Below are 16,106 nucleotides of genomic sequence, written 5' to 3'. Positions count from 1 at the left end.
CTGCTAAGCCAAGTCCGGGCGCGCCTTGGGCCCGGGGGCTACTGTCGGCGTTCTGGGAATGGGGATACCCAGAGTTGCCTGCCAGCGGCCTGCAGTGTGGCTCAAGGAGTGGCCCAGTACGGCCCACCTTCGTCAACACAAGCTCAAGACCCTCGCGAGGGACCAAGCCTCGCGGGGCGGACAACATGAAGCTTCCTCAGGCACAGCCTCGTCAGGCTGGCTCGCGAGGAGGCGGAGAGATCAAAGCGGGGTACCTCACAAGGTGCCCGTGACGTAAGCCATGACGATCGAAGCTAGGTGGGCGCCAGGTGGGTGCCGGCCTGGGCAGTGTCCTTGTTTCCCCTTCGATGCAAAGGCGGCAAGCACAGACCAAGGCGTTAGGCAAAGGTTACCGTTTCGGTGCAACAAGACCAAGACCAGCAGAACGGCAGGATGGAGGTCATCGTGGAGCCCAGGAAGGCGTCATCGTTAGAGCCTTTGGCAGGCGACGACCAATTTTAGTCAGGATAAGTGTACTAGATGTTCCCCTTCAAAATGGCCAATTGTTGGTGCCCTTCCCGCTCGTTATTTGGGAAGAGGCCCAGGGCCTTCTTCTATAAATAAGGCTAGCCACCACAGAGTAGGGACACGAAAACCTAGATCAAAGGAGAAAGAGGCGACTGAACTCACCCAAGCAGTTCATCGCACCAGCTCAAGAACAGCCCCTCGCGAGGTTGTTCTTCCTTTGTATGTTCATCATCAGCCCCTGAGGCAATCCACACACCACACACTGGAGTAGGGTATTGAAGGAAATATGCCCTAGAGGCAATAATAAATTTATTATTTATTTCCTCATATCATGATAAATGTTTATTATTCATGCTAGAATTGTATTAACCGGAAACATGATACATGTGTGAATACATAGACAAACATATAGTCACTAGTATGCCTCTACTTGACTAGCTCATTAATCAAAGATGGTTATGTTTCCTAACCATAGACATGTGTTGTCATTTGATTAATGGGATCACATCATTAGGAGAATGATGTGATTGACATGACCCATTCCGTTAGCCTAGCACTTGATCGTTTCGTATGTTGCTATTGCTTTCTTCATGACTTATACATGTTCCTATAACTATGATATTATGCAACTCCCGTTTACCGGAGGAACACTTTGGGTACTACCAAACATCACAACGTAATTGGGTGATTATAAAGGAGTACTACAGGTGTCTCCAAAGGTACATGTTGGGTTGGCATATTTCGAGATTAGGTTTTGTCAATCCGATTGTCGGAGAGGTATCTCTGGGCCCTCTCGGTAATGCACATCACTATAAGCCTTGCAAGCATTGCAACTAATGAGTTAGTTGTGAGAATATGTATTACGTAACGAGTAAAGAGACTTGCCGGTAACGAGATTGAACTAGGTATTGGATACCGACGATCGAATCTCGGGCAAGTAACATACCGATGACAAAGGGAACAACGTATGTTGTTATGCGGTTTGACCGATAAAGATCTTCATAGAATATGTAGGAACCAATATGGGCATCCAGGTTCCGCTATTGGTTATTGACCGAGAATAGTTCTAGGTCATGTCTACATAGTTCTCGAACCCGTAGGGTCCGCACGCTTAACGTTACGATGATAGTTTTATTATGAGTTTATAAGTTTTGATGTACCGAAGTTTGTTCGGAGTCCCGGATGTGATCACGAACGTAACGAGGAGTCTCGAAATGGTCAAGACATAAAGATCGATATATTGTAAGCCTATATTTGAACATCGGAATCGTTCCGGGTGAAATCGGCATTTTACTGGAGTACCGGGAGGTTACCGGAACCCCCCCGGGGGGTTATTGGGCCAACATGGGCCTCGAGGGAGAAGAGGGAAGGAGGCAGGAGTTGGCCGCGCGCCCCTCCCCTTCCTAGTCCGAATAGGACAAGGGAAGGGGGCGGCGCCCCCCCCCCTTTCCTTCCCCTCTTCCTCCTCTTTCCCCCCCTTCTCCTATTCCAACTAGGAAAGAAGGGAGTCCTACTCCCGGTGGGAGTAGGACTCCCCCCTTGGCGCGCCCTCCTTGGCCGGCCGCCTCCTCCTCCCTGGCTCCTTTATATACGGGGGCGGGGGGCACCCCAACGACAACACAAGTTGATCTACGGATCGTTCCTTAGCCGTGTGCGGTGCCCCCTTCCACCATATTCCACCTCGGTCATATCGTCGCAGAGTTTAGGCGAAGCCCTGCGCCGGTAGAGCATCATCATCGTCACCACGCCGTCATGCTGACGGAACTCATCCCTGAAGCTTTGCTGGATCGTTGCCCGAGGATCGTCATCAAGCTGAACGTGTGCTGAACTCGGAGGTGCCGTACGTTCGGTGCTTGGATCGGTCGGATCATGAAGACGTACGACTACATCAACCGCGTTGTGATAACGCTTCCACTTACGGTCTACGAGGGTACGTGGACAACACTCTCCCCTCTCGTTGCTATGCCATCACCATGATCTTGCGTGTACGTAGGAATTTTTTTGAAATTACTACGTTCCCCAATAGTGGCATCCGAGCCTGGTTTTATGCGTAGATGTCATATGCACGAGTAGAACACAAGTGAGTTGTGGGCGATACAACTCATACTGCTTACCAGCATGTCATACTTTGGTTCGGCGGTATTGTGAGATGAAGCGGCCCGGACCGACATTACGCGTACGCTTACGCGAGACTGGTTTCACCGTTACGAGCACTCGTGCTTAAAGGTGGCTGGCGGGTGTCTGTCTCTCTCACTTTAGCTGAATCGAGTGTGGCTACGCCCGGTCCTTGCGAAGGTTAAAACAGCACCAACTTGACGAACTATCCTTGTGGTTTTTATGCGTAGGTAAGAACAGTTCTTGCTAAAGCCCGTAGCAGCCACGTAAAATTTGCAACAACAAAGTAGAGGACGTCTAACTTGTTTTTGCAGGGCATGTTGTGATGTGATATGGTCAAGGCGTGATGATATAAATTGTTTTATGAGATGATCATGTTTTGTTGAAGTTATCGGCAACTGGCAGAAGTCCTATGGTTGTCTCTTTGTTGCATAAGATGCAAGTGCCAAATAATTGCTTTACTTTATTGCTATACAATAGCAATAGTTGCAAGAGCAATAGTTGGCGAGACGACCATGTGACGACACATTGATATAGATCAAGATGATGAAGATCATGGTGTCGTGCCGGTGACGATAGAGATCATGACAGTACTTTGGAGATGGAGATCAAAGGCGCAAGATGATCACGGCCATATCATGTCACATATTTTGATTGCATATGTTTATCTGTTATACATCTTATTCTGCTTTGTTTGACGGTAGCATTTTAAGATGATCTCTCACTAATTATCAAGAAGTGTTCTCCCTGAGTATGCACCGTTGCGAAAGTTCTTCGTGCTGAGACACCACGTGATGATCGGGTGTGATTGGCTCTACGTTCAAATACAACGGGTGCAAAACAGTTGCACATGCGGAATACTCAGGTTAAACTTGACGAGCCTAGCATATAACAGATATGGCCTCGAAACACGGAGACCGAAAGGTCGAGCGTGAATCATATAGTTGATATGATCAACATATTGATGTTCACCGTTGAAACTACTCCATCTCACATGACGATCAGACATGGTGTAGTTGATATGGATCACGTAATCACTTAGAGGATTAGAGGGATGTCTATCTAAGTGGGAGTTCTTAAGTAATATGATTAATTGAACTTAAATTTATCATGAACTTAGTCCTGGTAGTATTTTGCAAATTATGTTGTAGATCAATAGCTTGCGTTGTTGCTTTCATATGTTTATTTTGATATGTTCCTAGAGAAAATTGTGTTGAAAGATGTTAGTAGCAATGATGCGGATTGGATCCGTGATCTGAGGTTTATCCTCATTGCTGCACAGAAGAATTATGTCCTTAATGCACCGCTAGGTGACAGACCTATTGCAGGAGCAAATGCAGACGTTATGAACGTTTGGCTAGCTCAATATGATGACTACTTGATAGTTTAGTGCACCATGCTTAACGGCTTAGAATCGGGACTTCAAAGATGTTTTGAACGTCATGGACCATATGAGATGTTCCAGGAATTGAAGTTAATATTTCAAGAAAATACCCGAGTTGAGAGATATGAAGTCTCCAACAAGTTCTATAGCTAAAAGATGGAGGAGAATCGCTCAACTAGTGAGCATGTGCTCAGATTGTCTGGGTACTTCAATCGCTTGAATCAAGTGGGAGTTAATCTTCCAGATAAGATAGTGATTGACAGAATTCTCTAGTCACCATCACTAAGTTACTAGAACTTCGTGATGAACTATAGTATGCAAGGGATGACAAAAACGATTCCCGAGCTCTTCGTGATGTTGAAATCGACGAAGGTAGAAATCAAGAAAGAGCATCAAGTGTTGATGATTGACAAGACCACTAGTTTCAAGAAAAGGGCAAAGGGAAAGAAAGGGAAACTTCAAGTAGAATGGCAAACAAGTTGTCACTCCCGTGAAGAAGACCAAAGCTGGACCAAAGCCTGAAACTGAGTGCTTACACTGCAAAGGAAATGGTCACTGGAAACGGAAATACCCTGAATATTTGGTGGAGAAGAAGGATGGCAAAGTGAACAAGGGTATATTTGATATACAGGTTATTCATGCGTGCCTTACTAGTGTTTATAGTAGCCCCTGAGTATTTGATACTTGTTCGGTTGCTAAGATTAGTAACTCAAAACAGGAGTTACAGAATAAACAGAGACTAGTTGAGGTTGAAGTGACGATGTGTGTTGGAAGTGGTTCCAAGATTGATATGATCATCATCGCACACTCCCTATAGTTTCGGGATTAGTGTTAAACCTAAATAAATGTTATTTGGTGTTTGCGTTGAGCATGAATATGATTTGATCATGTTTATTGCGATACGGTTATTCATTTAAAGTTAGAGAATAATTGTTATTCTGTTTACATGAATAAGACCTTCCATGGTTATACACCCAATGAAAATAGTTTGTTGGATCTTGATCATAGTGATACACATATTCATAATATTGATGCCAAAAGATGCAAAGTTGATAATGATAGTGCAACTTATTTGTGGCACTGCCGTTTGGGTCATATCGGTGTAAAGCGCATGAATAAACTCCATAAAGATGGATTTTCGGAATCAATTGGTTATGAATCATTTGATGCTTGCGAATCGTGCCTTTTGGGCAAGATGACTAAAACTCTGTTCTCCGGAACAATGGAACAAGCTACTGACTTATTGGAAATAATACATACCGATGTATGCGATCCAATGAGTGTTGATGCTCGTGGCAAGTATCGTTATTTTCTGACCTTCACAAGATGATTTGAGCAGATATGGGTATATCTACTTGATGAAGCATAAGTCTGAAATAGTTGAAAGGTTCAAAGAATTTCAGAGTGAAGTGGAAAAATCATCGTAACAAGAAAATAAAGTTTCTGCGATCTGATCGCAGAGACAAATATTTGAGTTACGAGTTTGGTCTCCAATTAAAACAATGTGGAATAGTTTCACAGCTCACGCCATCTGGAACACCACAATGTAATGGTGTGTCCGAACATCGTAATCATACTTTACTAGATATGGTGCGATCTATGATGTCTCTTATCGGTTTACCACTATCGTTTTGGGGTTATGCATTAGAGACAGCTACATTCACGTTAAAAGGGCACCATCTAAATCCGTTGAGACGACGCCTTATGAAATGTGGTTTGGTAAGAAACCAAAGTTGTCGTTTCTTAAAAGTTTGGGGCTGCGATGCTTATGTGAAAAAGTTTCAACCTGATAAGCTCGAACCCAAATCGGAGAAGTGCGTCTTCATAGAATACCCAAAGGAAACTGTTGGGTACACCTTCTATCACAGATCCGAAGGCAAAAAACATTCGTTGCTAAAGAATGGATCCTTTCTAAAGAAGGAGTTTCTCTCGAAAGAAGTGAGTGGGAGGAAAGTAGAGCTTGATAAGGTAATTTGTACCTTCTCCCTTATTGGAAAGTAGTTCATCACAGAAATCAGTTCCAGTGATTACTACACCAATTAGTGAGGAAGTTAATGATGATGATCATGAAACTTCAGATCAAGTTGCTGCCAAACCTTGTAGGTCTTCCAGAGTAAGATCCGCACCAGAGTGGTACGGTAATCATGTTCTGGAAGTCATGTTACTAGACCATGATGAACCTACGAACTATGAGGAAGCGATGATGAGCCCAGATTCCACGAAATGGCTTGAGGCCATAAAATCTGAGATATGATCCATGTATGAGAACAAAGTATGGACTTTGATTGACTTGCTCAATGATCAGCAAGCCATGTTAAATAAATGGATCTTCAAGAGGAAGACGGACACTGATAGTAGTGTTACTATCTACAAAGCTCGACTTGTTGCAAAAGGTTTTCGACAAGTTCAAGGTGTTGAATACGATGAGATTTTCTCACTCGTAACGATGCTTAAGTCTGTCCGAATCATGTTAGCAATTGCCAAATTTTATGAAATCTGGCAAATGGATGTCAAAACTGCATTCCTTAATGGATTTATTAAAGAAGAATTGCATATGATGCAACCAGAAGGTTTTGTCAATCCTAAAGATGCTAACAAAGTGTGCAAGATCCAGCAATCCATCTATGGACTGGTGCAAGCATCTCGGAGTTGGAATATATGATTTGATGAGTTGATCAAAGCATATGGTTTTATACAGACTTTTGAAGAAGCCTGTATTTACAAGAAAGTGAGTGGGAGCTCTGTAGCATTTCTAATATTATATGTGGATGACATATTGTTAATTGGAAATGATATGGAAATTCTGGATAGCATGAAAGGATACTTGAATAAAAGTTTTTCAAAGCAAGACCTCGGTGAAGCTGCTTACACATTGAGCATCAAGATCTATATAGATAGATCAAGACGCTTGATAAGATTTTTCAATGAGTACATACCTTGATAAATTTTTGAAATAGTTCAAAATGGAACAATCAAAGAAGGAGTTCTTGCCTGTGTTACAAGGTGTGAAGTTGAGTAAGACTCAAGACCCGACCATTGCAGAAAATAGAAAGAGAACGAAAAGTCATTCCCTATGCCTCAGTCATAGGTTCTATAAAGCATGCTATGCTGTGAACCAGACCTATTGTATACCTTGCTCTGTGTTTGGCAAAGGAATACAATTTTGATCTAATAAGTAGATCACTGGACATGGGTCAAGAATATCCTTAGTGAGGACTAAGGAGATGTTTCTCGATTATGGAGGTGATAAAAGAGCCCGTCGTAAAAGTTACAACGATGTAAGCTTTTACACCAATCCAGATGACTCTAAGTCTCAATCTGGATACATATTGAAAGTGGGAGCAATTAGCTAGAGTAGCTCCGTGCAGAGCATTGTGGACATAGAATATTTGCGAAATACATACGGCTCTGAATATGACAGACCCATTGACTAAGCTTCTCTCACGAGCAAAACATGATAATACCTTAGTACTCTTTTGGGTGTTGATCACATGATGATGTGAACTATGGGTATTAATCACATGCAGATGTGAATATTGGTGTTAAATCACATAGCGATGTGAACTAGATTATTGACTCTAGTGCAAGTGCGAGACTGAAGGAAATATGCCCTAGAGGTAATAATAAAGTTATTATTTATTTCCTCATATCATGATAAATGTTTATTATTCATGCTAGAATTGTATTAACCGGAAACATGATACATGTGTGAATACATAGACAAACATATAGTCACTAGTATGCCTCTACTTGACTAGCTCATTAATCAAAGATGGTTATGTTTCCTAACCATAGACATGTGTTTTCATTTGATTAATGGGATCACATCATTAGGAGATTGATGTGATTGACATGACCCATTCCGTTAGCCTAGCACTTGATCGTTTAGTATGTTGCTATTGCTTTCTTCATGACTTATACATGTTCCTATAACTATGAGATTATGCAACTCCCGTTTACCGGAGGAACACTTTGGGTACTACCAAACGTCACAACGTAACTGGGTGATTATAAAGGAGTACTACATGTGTCTCCAAAGGTACATGTTGGGTTGGCGTATTTCGAGATTAGGTTTTGTCACTCCGATTGTCGGAGAGGTATCTCTGGGCCCTCTCGGTAATGCACATCACTATAAGCCTTGCAAGCATTGCAACTAATGAGTTAGTTGTGAGATGATGTATTACGTAACGAGTAAAGAGACTTGCTGGTAACGAGATTGAACTAGGTATTGGATACCGACGATCGAATCTCGGGCAAGTAACATACCGATGACAAAGGGAACAATGTATGTTGTTATGCGGTTTGCCCGATAAAGATCTTCGTAGAATATGTAGGAACCAATATGGGCATCCAGGTTCCGCTATTGGTTATTGACCGAGAATAGTTCTAGGTCATGTCTACATAGTTCTCGAACCCATAGGGTCCGCACGCTTAACGTTACGATGACAGTTTTATTATGAGTTTATAAGTTTTGATGTACCGAAGGAGTTTGGAGTCCCGGATGAGATCGGAGACATGACGAGGAGTCTCGAAATGGTCGATACATAAAGATCGATATATTGGAAGCCTATATTTGGACATCGGAATCGTTCCGGGTGAAATCGGCATTTTACCAGAGTACCGGGAGGTTACCGGAACCCCCCCCCCCCCGAGGGGTTATTGGGCCTACATGGGCCTCGAGGGAGAAGAGGGAAGGAGGCAGGAGGGGGTCGCGCGCCCCTCCCCTTCCTAGACCGAATAGGACAAGGGAAGGGGGGCGGAGCCCCCCCTTTCCTTCCCCTCTTCCTCCTCTTTCCCCCCTTCTCCTATTCCAACTAGGAAAGAAGGGAGTCCTACTCCCGGTGGGAGTAGGACTCCCCCCTTGGCGCGCCCTCCTTGGTCGGCCGCCTCCTCCCCCCTGGCTCCTTTATATACGGGGGCGAGGGGCACCCCAACGACAACACAAGTTGATCTACGGATCGTTCCTTAGCCGTGTGTGGTGCCCCCTTCCACCATATTCCACCTCGGTCATATCGTCGCGGAGTTTAGGCGAAGCCCTGCGCCGGTAGAGCATCATCGTCGTCACCATGCCGTCGTGCTGACGGAACTCATCCGCGAAGCTTTGCTGGATCGGAGCCCGGGGATCGTCATCGAGCTGAACGTGTGCTGAACTCGGAGGTGCCGTACGTTCGGTGCTTGGATCGGTCGGATCGTGAAGACGTACGACTACATCAACCGCGTTGTGCTAACGCTTCCGCTTACGGTCTACGAGGGTACGTGGACAACACTCTCCCCTCTCATTGCTATGCCATCACCATGATCTTGCGTGTACATAGGAATTTTTTTGAAATTACTACGTTCCCCAACAGGTATTACACCACAATGGTGACCTGAACCAGTATAAACCTTGCGTCCCTTGTGTTGTTCTTCGTGTAGTCTAGATCTCTTGCGAGGCGACGAGACTTGAGCCGGTAGGGGGAGTGATTTCCGCGCGCACCCCAGAGTTCGAACCTCAAGGGTCTGCCGGAACCCGAAATCCGACATACGCCTAGCCTAAGGTTAGTAGGTGACCTTGTGCTTGGCTCTTCGCCTCTTCCGGAAGTTGATGGTTCTACAGTAGTGCTTCTGGCAATATGACACCAAATGAACTGCTGCACGTCCAACGCTTGTAAGCAAAAGTTTCTCCTCGTGCTACGAGCCACCGCGCACGCGTTGGCGAGGGAGAAGGAGTAATCAAGCTTCTTGTCGTTCTGCGAGTTGACGGGACACATCAAAGTTATTTACTAGTAGTACGTACTCTCTCCAAAAAAGGGCTGACCATGTCATTGCTACCATCCCATGCTCCGTCGTTGAGTACGTGCCATCAAGGAGAAAAAATATTGCGTAGGTGCCATCGAAGTGCATGGCTCACTTACGAAAAAGGGTTCCCCCCCCCCCCGCTTTTCCCCCTGCACGACTCACTTACGCACTGCTTGTCTGATTATCTCCATTTTCTTGCATGACACGTGCACCTTGATGCTAGATGTCTCGCATGTTGGGAAAAGGATGAACAAAGCTCATGTAAAAGAAAAGAGTTGAAGAGCATAGATTCCCGACGACCGAGGAGGAGCAAGGAACCTCGCGGTGGAGCGTCTGCAAGGAACCTTGCGCATTTTCCCTGTTTTTTGCCGCCTGCCCACCTATAAACAAATAAAAGAACATGAACTTTTTGCTAACGACTAGAAATGGTACATCAGGATGCTAATTTGAAGATGTTTTATACTCCCTCCGTTCCAAAATATAAGTCTTTTTAGATATTTCAATAAGGGACTACATACGAAACAAAATGAGTGAATCTACACTCTAAAATATGTCTACATACATCTGTATGTTCTGGTCTATTTGAAATGGCTAGAAAGACTAATATTTAGGAACAGAGGGAGTAGTTTATATTGAATTATTGATAATCACGCAACAAGCCACGCATGTACAGGACGCATGCAGCCACGCATGTACACAAGCCAACGCACTAACTCCATCCGATCCAACTCATGCACATACGTGCACAGCATGGAGCACACAATGCACATACACAAGACGTGCATGCACACACGCTCAGCCGCAGAATGCATGTGATTAACACATGCATGTGCACACAATCGGCTGCATGGAGGTGTGCGCCATCCACGGCGGCGTTCGGTTCGTCGTGCTACGGCGAAGCTCGCATGCAACGGTGCATATGCATCTCTTGTAGCACATCTTTGCCGTCGTTGCTCAACTACTAGTGGGAGACGAAGACGACCGCAACCTCGGCCTTAGAGCTAGCACTGATGGAAAAACACGCACGTTGCACGCACACGAGCACATACGGAGTGCCCACGACATGGTGGTGGTGCATCCCCAGTCGCCTCTGCTCCTCCTGTGCACGTTGTCTATCAAGGCGGCTGCATGCTAATGATGATCTGGGTGAGATCTTCTAGGACTCAGATGATGACGAGGAAAATTATGAGACACAAGGTGACGTACACCGTCAAGTTCCATGGTCAAGGGGTGCTAGTAAGTGCTTAGATGTGCTTAGAGCAAGTACAATAGAGCTGAGTCAGCGGGCTATAAGGAATAAAGTAGTATATTTCTGCTTAGTTGGAGGAAAGAGGAGAGGAGAGAGAAGGTAAGCGGGCTCTTCGTGAAGAGCCAACTCTAGCACGTGCTCATAGGCACTTTGTGAGAAGGAAAGGTGGGTCACATAATAAAAAAGTACTCCCTCCATTCCGATTTACTCGTCGTGGTTTTAGTTCAAATTTGAATTAAAACCACGATGAGTAAATCGGAACAGAGGGAGTAGTACACTCTGTAGTACACTCTTTTGATCTACTATTGTACATGTTGACTATAAGATGGGCTGTAGATGACATGGCACTGGCTTATAGCCAGCAGCTGGCTATACTATTAATGCTCTTTAGATGAGGTGCTAAGTGCATTAAATGGCTTAGTAACTCAAGTCATCAATGCATAGGTGCTTAGTTTATTGGTGCCACATCATATTTTATGCCTACATGGCAAGCTTAGCAGCTATAGATGGTGGAGCATTGGGAGAGGCCAAGGCTGGTCATAGTGGGGAGTAACTTATACTGTAACATATTACTATGTTACTCTAAACATCTCTATAAACCGGAAAGGAGGGAGTAGTAACATAGACTAGTGTCATATGCAGAGTATGGGAGCACATGATATTTCCCCGTCCGGACCGATCCCAAGTTGGCTTCTCACCTTCTTGGCCCAACAAAAAACCCTCCCCCCTCCTGCACGCGCTTCCCGCACGGCGCCAGCTGAGCCCGCTGCTCCACATTGATGGCAAGTCAGGGCGACGCGACCTCTCACTGCTTCCGCCGTTGAAGCGGCGCGCCGACCGAGGGCACCGCCCGCTGCACGCCTGGCATTTCAGACTACACAGTGGATACTAACTTTAGAGCAAGTACTACAATTAGATGACATAAGCAGGCTATAAGGATTTAAATATAGTATTTGTGCTTAGTTGAAGGAGAGAGAAGAGAAGTGGATTGTAAACGTGTAGCCAGTTGTACTCCAACATACTTTGTGAGACAAAAGGTGGGGCCATTATTAACGATATTGTATTTATACTAAAGGGACTAACGGACACCTTAATTACTCCGGGTTTTTTGAGACAAACCTTGGTGGGGCTATTATTGACTCTTTCTTTGAGCTATTTATTGACTTGGACGTGGGGTTTGGGGGCCAAAGGCCTACTATTATACTCGCACGACCGACCTGACATGCTCTACCCTAGCCACTGCTGTATCATATGGTTTCGCACTATTCCAGATCTTAGCGCCGCCACGCAATTCTTCTCCAGCCCTCCTTCCGGCGTGCACCGCGAGAAGGGACAGCAGTCCTCCGAACCCCGCCTTTTGTGATCCTGTACGGGAGAGGGGCGATCAGGTTTTTGGGGAGCACACTCCTTTGAATGCTGCCAGTGATGACTTCCTCAACAACAGCCTTCTTCCCCTACCTCGGTAACCTCTTCATCAACAACATGAGTGACAACATCAACCACATCGGTTCTGCTCCCGCTGTACAGTATGTGATTCTGTTCTCCTGGTTTAGTCTGCATCATTACTTTGATGTTTGCAATTGTCGTCATGATCTATTTACTGCTGATTCAGATTAAATCTCATACTAAATTGCTCATATATTCAACAATCCAATCCAAAAACCTGATTACAGGCAATTTACTCCGAGTGGTTTTGCTGCGCTTTTGAAGCCGCCTACTTTTAAGGGGGTGCAATATAAAAGGTGGCGCATAAGAACAGTATATTGCTTTCAGATCAGGTACTGCTATGACGCCACTAAGGGTAAGCCTGAGGGCGATCTTAATCCTACATAGTAGGAACCTTTTCAGAACATGGATACCCTCTTCAAAGCCACCCTGCTGAGTGTTCTTGACGATTCCATTGTGGATTCATATATGTCGTTTGACAGCGGCAAATACATGTGGGCTGCGCTCGAGGCCACGTTTGGGCCCTCGGGCACTGGCAACGAGTTGTACGTCATGGAGCAATTCTGTGGCTACAAGATGACTGATGAGCGCTCTGTTGTTCAGCAGACTCATGAAATACAGTCACTCTCTAAGGAACTTGAGTACTTTAAGTGTGTGTTGCCGGACAAATTTGTTGCTGGGACCATCATTGCCAAGCTTCCACCTTCGTGGAACAATTTTGCTACTTATCTGAAAAACAAGAGACATGAGTTTTCTGTTTTGGATCTCATTAGCACTCTTGATTTTGAGGAGAAGGCGAGAGCAAAAGACACACGTGCTCGGGTCGCTGAGGGAGCTTCTAGTTCCCACATGGTACACGAGAAGAACTTCCAGCCCAACCATCCCCAAAACAACAAGAACAAATCTCAGGGGAAAGGCAAGTTTGATGCAAAGAACATGCCGTCACATTCTACCAACTTCAAGAAGAATTCTCATAACGGGAAGGGATACAAACGTCAATTTTGGTAGCACCGCACAAAATATATATGGCTGGATCTACCTGCTGTCAGGTAACCTCATGGTGCTCCAGGTATTCCTACATTCGTAACTAGGTACAATGACCACTGCAAGATGAAATTAGCTTATCCGTACATTGACTTGCTGAATGTAGTGCGGAACGATCCTGTCATGTGTGGAGGAGCAAACAAGAAGTGCAGCCAAAGGTGGAAATCAACCAAGGATTTATGAAATTATATATAATCTTCCTCAGGCAGGTCAGTATCCCCTTCGTCCAGATGATCATGTTTTGTCATGCCGAGCTATTGATATGTGCTACTGTTTTGCAACACTGTTTAAGTATAGCTACTATTTTCCTATCTTTTCAGATTCAGGACAATGAATATGATTTTAGGGGAACTGCACAATATGGACCCATGTTGAGTCATCTCTATTGCCTCATATGTTTGCTGCAAATGTGTCAGCATCAATTGCAAGATGAGGCAGCTAGCTAGCTGTGGAGTTGCCAACATGCTCAAAGTGCTCGCAACATTGAGAAGAAATAAGCACGCCCAGGAAATTAATGCGTGCGCAGGGAGGCCCTTTGCTCAAAGAAGCATCGACCGATTTTCTTTATTTCCACACCTTCTCACAGCTTTGTATCAGTTATAGTATGGTGAATCATTGAGATGCATAGACATGCTGAACTTTTGTTCTTCTGAATGTTAGTTTAATGTGAGTGTCTGCATCTAGTACCGCATCCTCTAATTTGGTGGATGCACAAAGAGAAAATAAATCTCCTTAATTTACTCCATAACCACCCTATTAAATAGGCCTAGTAACAAACCAGGCGCATGCAGTGGCCGGCGGGCACATGCATCCTACATGCATGGCTAGTCGGCCAAGCCCATGCGCTAGCTCCAATGCAGCAACGCAAAATAAGAGAGCGGTTCTTGGAAAAAAACGAGTAGTTAGTGCATCGGGCCTTATAAACACGAACAGCTTGCTCTCCCGCTTCCGTCTCCCCACCCAATTCCCCCCGCTCCCCAATCTTCCTCACTCATCCAGAAAACCCCGCTCACCTTCTTCCTCACTCGTACAGAAAACACCTGCTCCTCTTCTTCACTCCTATATAAATCCCCAGCCCTCCTTCTTCCCCACTCGCACTGCCACTAGGCTCGTCTCTGGCTACTTTGCTCAAACCCGTGAGCTCGGCTCGACGCCCACAAGGAAAATGGAGTCGGCTGGCCCCAGCGCCAAGAAGATTAGGCTCCCGCCAGCGGTGATGCCAGTTGTAGATCCCGCACCCGGCAGCGCAAGAAGAAGCGGCGAGCCCCCCCCCCCTTCCCGGATGTGAGGAACCGGTAGAATCTCCGGTGGACCGCATCAACGATCTCCCGGGCGTCATCCTTGAGGAGATCATCTCGCTTCTCCCCACCAAGGATTGCTGCCGCACACAAGTCCTCTCAACTCGGTGGCGCCCTCTATGGCGCACCGCGCCCCTCAATCTCGATTGTCGTCAGATATCTGTCCTTCCTAAATTTGATCTCCTCAGAGCCATCATCTCTTCTCACCAACAGGGCCCCGTTCAATGCCTCTGCATCTCGACAAGCTACCTATTGTCCATACCCGGCAAGGTGGACGCTTGGCTGACATCCCCTGAATTCGGAAAACTCCAACAGTTTGAGTTCTACCATTACCACGAAAGTTTCATACCACGAACATACCAAGAATTCGTGCCCACACCACCGTTCTCACGGTTTTCTCCTCTCTCCACACCACCACCTTCGCCCGGTGCCGTCTACCAGACGATCTGGTACAAATGCTTCGACTCCCACTGGTAAAAAAACTTTCACTTGTGGTGGTTTATCTGTCGGAGGCCTCACTGCACAACATCATCCACTCCAGTTGCCCTACCCTGGAGCGCTTGTTGATTGTTTTGGGAATAGAAATCAGTATCAGTTGTCTCCAAATAAAGTCGCCTCACCTTAATAGCATTGGAATTTGTTTTAAAGGACAACGGCTCATCATCGAATATGCCCCTTCACTTGAAAGGTTGCTCCTTCATAATTGTTATTCACCTTCAGAAATAATTGTCATCTCTGCGCCCAAACTGGAGACCTTGGGTGTAATTCGTGACCCGTTTAATAATCACTTGGAGTTGGTGTTTGGCTCCTCACTTTTTCAGGTACCGTATATTATCATCTACACATTTGTAATCATATGTTGCATTTTCCATTTGTGTGAATAAGTTTTATATCATCTTGGAGTACACTTTGGGTACTAACATTATGTTATATGCTCAATGAAGAGTTCGTCCATTGATAGCCTATCAATGCTACTGGATTCTGTCAAGATCATATATATCAGAATGTATAGTTTTGATCTGGACATAATTATTGGCTTGCTGCGATGCTTTCAATCTCTGGAAAATTTATACATAGAGGTGATGATTTCATGCACATTGAAAGCCCATATATATTGTACTAGAATTAACTGTTCAGTTGTCGTTCTTTTGACATACTCTTTTTTCAGACCTTAACTGTTTTCAATCTTCATGTCTACTTAGGCATAACCACATGGAGAAAAACATATAACCAATTGCTGGTGTAATAAGCACAAGGATTTTCTCAGTTCTCATGACATTTGTTT

This window comes from Triticum aestivum, chromosome 5B (genome assembly GCF_018294505.1).
Source record: "Triticum aestivum cultivar Chinese Spring chromosome 5B, IWGSC CS RefSeq v2.1, whole genome shotgun sequence".
NCBI classification, from domain to species: Eukaryota; Viridiplantae; Streptophyta; class Magnoliopsida; order Poales; family Poaceae; genus Triticum; species Triticum aestivum.
The sequence above is the reverse complement of the archived record's forward strand: the minus strand, read 5'-3'. Positions refer to the sequence as shown.